A 14,258-nucleotide genomic window follows, 5' to 3' on the forward strand; every position below is an offset into this window, starting at 1 on the left:
AAAGAGACGGATAGTCTTCTACAGTGCCTCGCCGTTCCAGTTCGACCGCTACTCTGCTGGTGTTGCTGCCTTTTTTCTTCTTTTTTTGATGAAACTCTCTCTCACTCTCTTTTTCTCCCTCCCTCCTCCCGTCGTCCCTTCTCCGACCCTCTCCGAAGCGTCGTTTTGATTCTTTTTTCTCGCGCTCTCGACTCTTAAAGTGGTAGAGAGGAGAGTAAAAAGGCCGACGAAGTAGTGGGGGGAACGGGTTTTCTGCGTGTATGTCATCTTTTTTTGCCTTAGCGCGGCCGTAGCTCTCCCCCCTCCCACAACACCCGTGACCGCTCCACCCCTTCGCACACTCAGCTGTTCTCGTCGATATGCCCTCCCGCCTCCCGCACTTTCTATTGCTTGTCGAGCTATCGTATGATCCAGGAACGTAAGATGAACCAGCAGAACCCTCGGCAACCGATTAGCCTTCTTATTTTTGCCCTTGTTACGAGTTCCAGAAATGTATAATCGCATTGCTTACATAAGTTCTAGCGAGACAAATTTTTCAGTGGGTTTGCTAAGGTGCATACGCTTTTATTATTAGCGATGCAACGGTTGACTATTTGTTTTACGAGCTTTACAAAGTAACGTTAAAACAAAGATGATATATGAGGTATGATCGAACATTTTCAACAATCTCGCTGCGAATAAAGATGCTGATGGGCGTTGAAAATTTATAAGCAAATTTTGTTTGTATTTTGGATATTGCAATTTTGCTATAATTACATAATTTATAATGGATTAGCTTACCAATTACTATCCCTTATATTTATCATCGAATCTATACAGCGTGTATTTTAATAAATGAACACTTTCATATAGATAGTGCATTTTAGTGTAAATATAAATGAGCGCTTCTTTTCTTTTTCTTTCTCACTTGACATACATTTTTAGTTATAGTCAAGTTTAGTTTTCATATACTTCAGTTTTTTGTACAAATATTTACTAATATCGATATTATAGATGCAGTTCGATAAAAAACAAACACAATACAAATTTATGTAATTTTATCGATATAAAGATAAAGAATCTTAAATTTTATTTAAAGTACTAAATTTAATTACTATTTATTAACGATCTATCAAATTTCGTGAAAATTTAAAAATTCTAATCTCCAAAACAAGTTTTTCACCAATGAATTGCTATTTCAATAAAAACCAAAAAATATGTGAAAGTGGTCAAAAACTAGTTTCAAGAACATTTTGTGCGAGGTACTTTTCATATTGAAACACAAATGTTGGAACTGATTAAAAACTACAATAATTTCTTTTTATATTTCAACTTACTAAATCAACATATTTAAGAATTTGTTGTCAATGTACAATTTAACAATTGATTAAGAATAAAATAAATCTTTCACAAAGAATTTTATGATTAAAAAAGAATTGTTTGCTACTTAGCGATTTTTCAAATAAAACTAATATACTAATAATAGTAAAAAACAATCGTTTTCTAAAGTATTTTATTGTTTGGACTACATATTTATTATATATTGTAGCTTCCGAAATTCTATAAGCTAAGAATATCATGCTTGCATTTACGCTTATCATTAACATAACATACTTTTATAAAAACTATTACTTTTCAAGGTTTCAGTATTTTTAAAAATATTTATTTATAATTTTTAGAAATTAACGATATAGTGTTAATAACTTATACAACAAGAGATACATTATTAACATGTATTCATTTAACGATATAATGCATAGATAATTATCTCATTAATATTACACACACATATATATATATATATGCCTTTTTTAGTATATGATATTAAATAACTTTTATACAGCAATTTTCAAGAACCTTCAATTTGATCTCATTGTAATATTTCAATATATTTTTCAGAGTCAAAAGTTTTCTTTTAATAACAATATTTTATATTTTATAAATATGTATATATGTTTTCGTATTTAAGAAGACCGGTTGTTACAAATTTACAATAAACATTTAAAAGTTAAGAATACGATGAAAGAATGAAACGAATTTGATGTAAATTTTATACTATTATTAAAGAAGATATTGAAAAATATAAAATAATTATTAATCTTTCTTATAAGATGTAAAGTAAAGTATTATATGAAAAAATTTATTATTTAATACGTATGTAGTATTTTATTAATTCAATCGATTAAACCAAATGTTTGAAAAATAAGATTTTTAATCAAATTTATTTTTCAAGAAATTAAAATGGAACAAGCTACACACCAATCCGATTTGAAATAAAATCAATAAATCTAATTTATAGTATTAATGAAATAAATTGAATACATCGATCGTACTCGATTAAATTTATTCTTCTATGAATTTTGTAAATTAAAAAACGAAAATGTTTGATTCGTTTAATTTATAGATTACTGCTGAAGTAATTATTTTTTAATAAAAAGAAAATGATGCAGAAATTAATGGTAATAAGTGGATATAGATGAAGAATTAACTTTCCGAACTATCAGTTTTGTTGCTAACATAATTTCAGTATGAATTGACTAATTAGATTTAATTTCACTATAAACATTTTTTGTACTAAAGCTATTAAGATAATATGTATCATTGTAGATGCTTCTGAGAGATATTTATAAAACATGTCAATTATTATATATTCAAATATTATGTCAATGAAGTAAATAATTTTCAAAAAGTCTTATATATTAAAAGGAAACCAAGAACACATTATTTATTGAAGTAAATTATAATTATTAATATATAAATTATATTATATCTACGAAGTACTTTCGATGTCAAAAACAATAGATTACAATTTTCTTTGCAAATTGTGTTGTTAGCTACATATTGTTAATAGAGAACATAAACTTTGATGTATTATATTATTATTTTAAAATATTTGAAGAGTTTAAAAGCAAATATTTATAATAAAAGGTAGTTTTCTATACATTACCAATATTGTTAAATTATAAATATATTGCACTATAAATATCGTCTTTTCCTATAAATTTCACAATCAATTTATGTATTTAATAATGTTAAATTTTTTATTTAAGGCTAAAGCCTATCAATATCTTCAATCTCATAGAAATACTATAACTTGATATTTGAAAAATTTATAAATATTATAGAATTCAAAACCAATCCCGATGGGCAGCTCGTAGAACGATTTTAGTTTTGTTTCTTGTTGTTTCTTTAAAGAGTTGTTTCTCTACACACTAGCATTTCATAATCTTTGAGTGAACAAGTATTACGATATTAGTAATGTAGAAGCATACGATAATATTATGTTTTTTCATTAAAATATTTCCGTTGCCATTATTAATGATAAAAATTACATTTGATGATTGATAAAAGTGATTCCATGTATGAAAAAAATTAACTTCGCATTCATATGAATAAAGGAACGCAGCCAACTTAGGGAAATGCAGCGAAAGGAAAGAAAGAGAAAAAGTAATGCCTACTCCATTGATTTTCTCGGTTCACGGCTGGCCCCAGAAAAGAAAGAGAGTGAAATAGACTCAGGGGGTCGATTTTTCCTTTGTTCGCTTGGTACACACAGAAGTGTCAAAATTGCTTCTGGTCGGACACGCTCCAAAATATCTGCCAGGCAACGAGTACATACATACACGCACACACACATCTGTGTTTTCTTTCTCTGTTTCATAACCTCTCATGCGAATAAATTAAATGGATATACATGCATGCACTCTTACTTCTGTCATTCGTTTTTTACTCTGTCGCGCATTCGCTGGCTTGTTTGATCGAGACGACTTTATATAATGTCGCGTTTGGCGAGCCGTTGAGAATCTTCGAGGAGCAACGACTAACTTTCCTATTTTTCTGGGATTCTTTGTTCCCCAAGGAGGCATCAACTCATTATGCTTCCGAATAAGTCATTGAAGTTGAAATGGTAAACGAAATATATTCTTTACAGTTTCTTTATTTTATTCACCACGATTTTGATATTATTTTTAAAATTGCATTGTCAATGTGCATCTGACGTGGGCGTACCATTTTGCATACTACCAAGTCATTGATAATACATATTTAAGTAATAAAATTTATTAAAAATCCGTGGAATTTATTTATTTATGATATGGTTTTAAGTTAATTTGCAATACATTATTAACTAAGACATTCGAGATTGCATTTTAAGTTATAAGTCAAAGTATATTCGAGTTAAGTAGTTTGCTAAATGCCTCTAACAATATTATTTCTGAATTTAAGTATTATCCATTATAATATGCTAATGGAATTTATAAATTGAGAACATTATCCAAGAATATTTCATTATACAAAGATTTTGAAGTGAAAACTTAATTATAAAATTCTTCTTTGTTTTGTTTTAAAAATCAATTCAAGATATTCTATTATCTTTATGAACGAAAATATATACACAATACGCGTGTTTATATAATATGATATAAAAATGGATAGTTTTATAAGTCTTTGTAAAATCTTTTTAAGTATTGTTACTATACTCTTCAATAATTTATGTGTAACGCCTGACATAATATTGAAAATTATTATTTAATTATGTTTAAATAAGTAATTAGTAGTAAAGTACATTTTAGTATTGTGATATGAAAATTTTCAACTAATCTACAAGGACTTGTTTTATACCTATTGTAGGATAAATAACATCTGCGTTTTATCAAATCATTAATTATTTATTGATTTTCATATTTTTTTTTTGTCTTAACTCTATATCAACCAATTTATTAATTAGTTTAAAACTGTTTCATAGTGCATAGAAAATCAAAATATGTATATAAAATAAAAATATCTAAAATAAAATAAACTTTATAATATTTTTGTTTTAAATTTATATTAGTTATATAGTGTTAGAGGTTTTTAAAATATTTAATAAAAATAAATAACAATGATAAAACAAAAATAAGTGTGTTTCCCAAATGGATAATCAGGTAATGATGTAAGAAATACATTTTTCAAGTATTGACATATTTAATAATTATTTATTATTTGAAACGATTATTATTAATTTGCTTCATTCGTTAACATTGCTTATAGTTAATATTTTAACAAATATGATCTGAATTAATACACAACTTATAAACTAATAATTAAACTAATAACGATTTTCAATATACATATTTATAAATTTTTACTGTTGGGAAAATATACTTTCATATAATAATAAAAATAGTAGGAAAAATCTGATAACTAAATGGATTTACTCGCGTGCATTATTAATATAAGATGTTAATATTTTTTATAACTATATTATACTTAATATTTTAATAAGTGATAATATAATACTCAATGACAATAGCAATAAATTATAAATTAACATATAATTTTGTTTTTTTATATATTAATAATACGTATGAAAACAATGTGCTATGTATGTAATAAATTTGGGACGAATTTTTAATTTATACAAATTTATAGAAATTGAAATAAAATTATTTAAAACATTTAATTGAATTATATAAGTTGCAACTTTAATTTGCAATAAAAATATTTAATCAATTTCTTACATTAGTTTTTTAATTACCAATATTGTTAAAAATTATTGATTTTTTGCAAATAAAATATTGGATTTCCAAATTTTTTTTATGCTTTACAAAAAAAAAACAGTTTTTTAGTTTCTAAAGTGAGAATGTCTTTATCGCTAATCTTTTTCAGTATTTATCTTATTCTTATCAATTTACACTAGTAATCCATAAATCTACAGTTAGTATTTATATATTACTTTTAGTTATTCTTAAATTTTAACATATATTGATGATAATTAAGACTAGGTATTGCTTTTTTCAGTATTTACAATCATTGAGGTATATTTAGTATTCTATTTCATCATATTAGTTTTTTTTAATGCATATATATATATATATATATATATATATAAGTAATCGAAGTTATTGAAGTGATTTGTAATAATCAATTTAAACACTCATGAACTACAATTGTAAAACACACATTGTTTTATGAATTATTATTTTTGTACCAAAATAATTGATTGTTATTACATAGGGCAAGAAAAAAAATTTATCAATTTTTCATATAAAATTAATTGTTATTAGAAGAATTTAATTTTTTTTTAAAATTTAACTATGAACAAATACTTATTTAAATTTTGATCATTATGTAGCGTATTATTCAGCGTAGTAGATTTCATAAAAATAGATTATCTTTTAAATATTTCTTAACTTACAAACTGAGTTTGTATATTTTGTATATTTGTTTTTTATTTGAACATTAATTATTATTACGATAAGTTAATATGTGTATATTCTTATATACAAATATATATTAAGAACTCTAATGCCATTTTTACAGATTCTATAGATAATAAACAATATTCTAAAGATAAAATAGTTAATAATAAAATAATATAATTATTCTATTTATATATTTTTAAGTATCATTAATTTTTTGAACGAAAAATTGTATATAAAATCACAACAATTATCGATTTAATTTTCATTATTATTAATAAAATTTTATTATGGTTAAACTTTCATATAACATTTTAAATCTGTTTATTATGTAGTACCTATAAAGTTTTCTAATATCTTTGATGTACCAAAGTATTTTAAGAAAATTAAAACGGTTTCAGTTTCACGATAAGTTTGAAACATAACTTTGCATGACAGAATAAATAATCGTTCTATAAGTAATAAACAGTTAATATAATATTTTTTCGTACTTTAGGATTATCAATTTGTATCCGATTATTTGACATTTATTTAATTTATATCGATAATTTAAATTAAAAATAAATTATTATGTTGCATTATTTTATTATTACACGTATAAAATCAATATTTTTAATTTAAAGATTTAGATTTCTATTATTTTATATTAAAATATCAGCATGATAATTTATTGCGTTTAATACATTTTTCGCTTACAAATATTTCGTAGCACCGATTGACCTACACGAAAAATGTAGACAAAGAAAATTCGTGTACGAGCGTGTGGAAAATTCGATCGTCAGCACTATCGTTCGTCCGCAGGCGCTGTAGGGCGTTTTCCGTTTCTTTGTCCGTTTTCCGACAGACATTTTCCTCCTTTCCTTTGTCCTGTGCCTCCTATTAATATTTGTTACATTATTCAAAGATTTATTTTTATTGTAATTAAAATATGTGATTTTTCATAATTTAGTTGATTAAAGTTATTATTTATGAATAAAGATAATGAAAAAAATTTAATATTAATAAAAAAAAATTTATTTGAAACGCCCGAATGCTGAATTATTTTCAAATATATTTTAAATATTTGTTGTAGGATATAAACGAATATTCAATAAAGATTGAATGGTTTTATACGAATACTGTAGTTTATATATGCTGCAAAAATTTCTTTTTCACATATTAATATTTAAACATTTGTAAAAGTAATTAATATTCAAAGAATATAAATTATCAGATTTAAATTAATGTTGTTACTGATATATTAATATTATTCTATATTTACACTCAAATTTTCTATTAGAAAATACAGGAAAGTATGATGTAATTTATTTGAAGATTTGTTTCATTTTGATCAATTTACATAAAGTTTACATCAAGGACAAAATACTAAGGTTGTTGGAAAGCAAACATTAACTGTATTTATATACAAGTTTTTATTTTAAATGCAATAACGAAAATATTGTGTATGTTAATAATATTTTTGTATGACAAAAACAAAAATTTTGCATTCTTTGTTTAATTTTCCGTATGTTTCTAAGATTCAAAAATTGAAAGAATTATGTTCCATAACTTTATTTAAGAAATATATCTTTATGCTTAGCAATATTATTATTTACTTTATAATGAAAATTAAATATTATTGTATACATCTTATTATCATCATTATTATGTACATTTTTAATAAACAAATAAAAAATTTTACTTTACCGCTTCTTCCAAAAATTATGCAAAAATACAAAAAATTGTTGTTTAATAAAAAAAGTAATTTAATAAATGAAGTTAGATTGATGTTAAAATTAATTAAGAAAAGTAATTAATTAGTCTAATCGATTAGTATCTATTAAAATACAAAATACTGATACTAGTATCAGGTCGTTATATTTATGGAGTTTAATAATATTATATTCTAACAGAACTTGTGCCTGTAAAAATATTAATTAAGAGTAATTTTCTAAAGAATTCTTAGAATAGTATGCTAATTTTGTTATCAATTATTTTGTGAAATTAATTATTCTATTGAAGATATGGTCAACAAATGAATATCCACACACTCATTAAATTTTTCATTTATTAATTTTGACTAAATAAAGAAGTTTTGTCCGACTTCAAAACATTAAAATTCATTGTTTTATATTGTTTTATAATAATAATATTATATTCAATTATATTTATTAATCTATTTTTTAAAAGTTTACCTATGGGTATTTCCAATACTACAAGGACGATGAAGTAAAGATTTTCAAATAATAAACATTTTACGAACATGATGAATATCTGCATTTAAATATAAGTTACAGCTGATGATGCTTAGTCCATTTAGGTAAAAATTTTGTTTTGGTAATGAAATGTAACGGCCTTGAAAGGATAAAGGAGGGAGGAGCGAAGCACCGGAGAAAAATGTATAAGTCTTAACAATTGATAATCTTATTCAGTTTGAAATATAAGGCATACGTCAGATACAGGTGCGGTTATGAAATCCAGAGACGCCAACTTGGTTCTGAAAGCGTGGGCAGACAAGCTTCCAGCTTCAGTTTTCGTTTGGTCTTCAAATTTCACGTAAACATATGCTTATAGATACAGCAATTTGTGGGCAGTATATTCAGGGCGAGAAGAATGCATTGTGATATATTGTAGATTCAGCTTTTCAGTATTTTGTACAAAACTGAAAAAAAGATAAGTTAGAAGATTAAGAAGAGATAAGATAGAAATTCGCGTGTTATATGGGATAGCGTTTGTATTTAAAAACTTGACAATTTAGTTTAATCTATTATCTTCATGTTATAACTGTTGTTAGGGAAAAAATGTGCTGCTTATTGTATAAATTAGATGTTCGAAAATGTTGAATGCAAATATAGATAGTAAAAAAAATTATATATATACCTTTTAAGCTGATAATAAACCTTTATCTTTCTGAATATTTGGGGGTTGAATATTAATTGTTATGAAAATTATATTCAGTTTTATCTATATAAGTATCTACAGTGTAGAAAATAATCGACCCTAAAAAAATTCAGTTCTTTTTTATCATTAAAATTATTATATAGTGAAAAGAAAATAGTTAATACAATTAAGAACGTAATTTATGAATGAAAGTATGATATATAAATAAACATACTGTAGACTTATAATGATATCACGTACTAAATGCAATAATAACAAATAATCCAAATCTTTTAAAAAATATTTTATAAATACATATAAGTTTACTTTATTCATATGCAAAACACGTAATAAATAATATTATATTTTATATTATTGATTTTCAATACAGAACTAATAGGTTTTTAAACTTTTTTATTTTTTTTTATATAGAAAAAATGAAACAATAATAACATTTTAATTATGGTATTCAATTCCTTATATTTTTTATTTTTTATACTCGGATTATAATAGTATATACACTTTCTATGAAAGTGATAAACAAAACTATTTATAAAAGAGACTATTCTGCTGCACTTCGGAAAGAGTATTATATAATAGCACGAATGGAAGGAAGATTAAGAATTTATTCTCAAAGCTAACTTTGATTGCTGTAGTCCAATGAAAGAGAATGCTAGAATTAATTGAAAAATGTGAAAAAATTTAATGAAGCTATAAAGCAGAAGAATTATTATATTTCTAAATTGAATCGAGTTAAAATTGTTTATTGAATTTGCGTTCGGTGTATTAATAAAAATTATTAAATATGAAATTCTACATATGAGTCAATAACTATATTTGATGATTTTTTACATTTTGAAATTATTTTTCATTAAAATATTGTCATCTTAGGTAGAGGTAAGTTGTTTTGTAGCCATTCATCAATTGTTTGCTTCCTAATTGATAACGTTTGAGTTATAAAATATTCGTTTGAGGAGCTTAGATAAAAATTCTGAGTCACACGATCAGCAACGATTCTCTTTCGTGCATTGGTATAATAATTGAAATTGTACTTAGATTGGATTATAATAATTCATGAAAAAGATGATCATTAAAGGATTTACGAAAAATTATTCTTGTACTTGGTAAAAGCTCCAATCCTATGCGATACGCTACAGATTTTATACTCTGAGAAAAATTGTAACGTCAATAATTTTTTAAATTTCATTCTGAAAAGAATCAAAGTACTATAATATTGCTTTAAAATGAACCGACGCACGAAGGTTTTTGTATATATATTTTACTTAAATTAAAAATATATCTATTACATTTAGTATGTTTAATGGAAGTATTCACGTTTAAAGTAATGTCTATTAAAATATTAACTTTGTCAAGATTAAATATATATCTATTCCCAATTTTTACAGATGGTATTTATTCAATCCCATGATTTAAGATCTTTTGTTTATAATGCCATTCAAATTAATATGAGAACCATTCTTCTAGTCAGTAGAGGAAGAATTAATTTTTTTGTCGAAGTTTATTAAAATTATTTATGGTATAGAAAATATCAATAAAGAACATTGAAAAAGTATCGAGAATAGAAAGGTTGACGGTACATCAAACTACCGGCAATGAGTGATCGAAAAAGAACAAGAATTGTGTTGTATCGCATAATGATGTTACTAGCATTTTATACGAATAGTGATAAAATTATAGAGCTTGTAGTGAAAGGAAGTTATAGTCAAGGATGCACGTTTTAGAATAGTAAGTACGTTCCGAATACCACGTAAAATGTATGCGAAGCACGAATAGCTCTGTGCCACTAATCATTTCAATTCTCCACGTACAATTAAAGTAAATGCAAAGAAAAATTGTGTAAATCTAAATTTCAAACTCTTTCGATGATGATATCGTATTCAATATTTTCTTTGATTATAAATGATACTCTTTTCTTAGTTTTAAAAATATGTTTTATGCGTGTGGAATAATAATTTAATATCTTATTTTTTGAACGTGCCTTTACCTATTCAAGAATTCTATTATAATATAATACAAGAATACGTATCGCTGGATTTTCAACTTTCTTCCGGCAAATTTGAAAGCAAATCATATTTTCGTCATATAACTAGGGCATACTCTTTCTTTGATGTTTAAATTGTATGTGGAATTTTGTTAAAAAAGAGTTTCTTGTAAGTTATGACATCTACTCACATATGCATATACGAAATCTAAATTAGAGAGCTTTAGAGCTTAGTATTAGGAGTTAAATTTCTACAATTGTACAATATATAAATGACACAAATTATTGTCTTCAACACATTGCAGTCCGTATAATTGAAAGTGTAATATTATCGTCAAATTATGGCTATAATAAATGTTCAAACTGGATAGTATTTCTAAATATATATCATTATAAAAGTTAATAGAGAAATATAATGTAGCAACAAGGGACACGACTATAGTTTTTGTAAAAGAGATTTGAATGGTTGACGGATAATAATTAGAACTATAATAAGTTCTATTAGTCTTGATAATTACTGGATCAATGTGAAAGTGTAAAAATTGATTTACTTTTACAGGCAAAGTTTTACGCCTACAACGAAGTTTACGTGTATATATAAATAACGGAGTAGCTATAGATATTTAAATAAATTTATAAGCTTTTTTTGTGTTAAACTTAGTGCTATTGAATGTTTGCTTCATACACATTTAAAAAAAAATTAAATAAAATTGAAGCAGTTTTTAATATTATTTAGAATTTCAAGGTTTTGAAAAATCATATCTTTAAATCATACGTTCCAATTCGTATTATGACAATTCATTCTATAAGGTTTTACTTTAATATTAGGCAATCTATGAAACATCCCGGTTAAATATTCCGATTTTAGTTTGATCGTATGGAAACAAATAAACATAATTACGTTTACAAGATAATGTTCTGTAGTATTTTTCAAGTAATTTTTAACGTAATATAAATATAAAACATTAATAATTGTTTACTTCTAATTGATTTATTATAAATAATATTTGAAATAAATATGTTAACGTAAAACAGTTTATATTGCATGAATTATCAAATATATATATTTTCTATTAAAACCGTAATTATCAATTAATGTTAAACGACGTTATTCTTCCTCCTTGAATATTTAACTATTCAATTATTTTAACGCATTACAAATATATGTAGCTAATATTAACATTCAGAAATGTCGCTTTAAATCATGGCTCATTGAGGCATAAAAGATGATTACAAATAAATAATTAAATTACGAAAAAAGAATGAGCGAGATATCTAGTAAATCATTACAATAAAAGAAATAGTCTTCAGTAATAGCATGCTCGTCATTAAAACAATATTGTCCAATAATCAACTACTTGTCAAGTCCTTGAGTGGCTATAGGAATCGTGTATAACTATAAAAATATTCCTACTTGATTCAGTCAAATTCTGAATTGTAGCCATTAACAGCGGCTGACTACAATCTTGATAATTAGCTGACCCGTACCTACGAATGATGGGTCTGCCGACGGTTAGAATTCGACTAGACCGGATTCAAAAGGCCGTATAGGAGGCAAATTTGCATCTACACCGAAAGATTCTTGCTCCGTGTTAAAATGTGCGCACATGCCTATTTATGTACGTGTGCATCGACCGTATGCCGCACGTGTTACTTCCTTTATACTTTGAATGAATATCATTGCCTTGACGTTACAAGTTATACGTGGGTGTTTCTTCTCTCTCTCTCTCTCTCTCTCTCTCTCTCTCTCTATCTATCTATCTATCTATCTATCTATCTATCTATCTATCTATCTATCTATCTATCTATCTATCTATCTATCTATCTATCTATCTATCTATCTATCTATCTATCTATCTATCTATCTATCTATCTATCTATCTATCTATCTATCTATCTATCTATCTATCTATCTATCTATCTATCTATCTATCTATCTATCTATCTATCTATCTATCTATCTATCTATCTATCTATCTATCTATCTATCTATCTATCTATCTATCTATCTATCTATCTATCTATCTATCTATCTATCTATCTATCTATTATTCTCTGTCGTTACTATTAATATAATTATTTCTTTTTCTTCGTTTAATTATATTTAAAAACTGACAGTTTTGATTGATGAACTTTGTTCCAACAGTGCTTCTTCGATTTTTATTTCTGTGAACGTGACTTGATAATAGTCGCCACTAATATTGACATACAGACTGAGATTTCGCGATACAAATACCAAAAATTTATAATTAGTAAACTCTTTGGCTGTGTTAATGCTGCTTAATTTAAGAATTTATATTTATATTACGTTCATTGTGATTGTCCATTTGTAAAAAAAAAACAATACTGCTATCAAAGCTGTCTTTTTAACCATCCGTGGAAATCATTTTTGGCTCTCTTTTTTAGCTGAAGCCGTAGTATTTGTTTCTAGACATTTTATCAAATATCCTTGGCCTTTTAAGCGTGACGTTGAAAACCCTTGACAATTCGTTGATATAAGGTACTTATCAATTGTCTATTTATTATTACTTTGATAATATAATGTCGAATTTTAATGTAAATAGAAACTGATGGCGCATATAATTTACTTATTTATTGAACCGTTTGTTGACATTGTTAAAACATCAAATTAACATATTATTTCTATCACATATTTTCATAGTTTTTAAAATAATTTTTATCTCTAAGTAACGTGGCAATGAATAAGTTTAAGGTATTACTTATTTCACTCTAAAAAATCGTGTAAACTTATTATAAAACAATAAAGTAGTTTGTAATAACATAACATTTATCATCCGTTACAGATTGCATTTTTATTTTAAAAATGGATTGAATAATTTTATTTATGTTTAAAGAGTCCTATTTAGATACCCTGTCTCTATAAAATATACGCTTGGTTGATTGTTTTAATTAAATTTTATTAAATTGAAGATTATACAACACTGACATAAGACTACAAGAAATATTTGTTATATGATATTTGATATATTTATTACAGTGCATAAGCAAATAATTATTGAAACACAGTAAATTTTTGATAATAAATTAATCAAAAATATATTATTTTATGTAATATAAACGGTATATTAAAGTAAAAAAAATTATTTTACTTACTACCTTTTTAAAAAGTCAAAAAATGATATAAGAGCAATTTGTATGAATTAAAATATATACTGAATATATATATATATATATATATATATATATATAAATGACGTTTATTTTAATTTGATAAATAT

This window comes from Ceratosolen solmsi, unplaced genomic scaffold, assembly GCF_000503995.2.
Source record: "Ceratosolen solmsi marchali unplaced genomic scaffold, CerSol_1.0 scaffold10, whole genome shotgun sequence".
In the NCBI taxonomy this organism is placed as follows: Eukaryota; Metazoa; Arthropoda; class Insecta; order Hymenoptera; family Agaonidae; genus Ceratosolen; species Ceratosolen solmsi.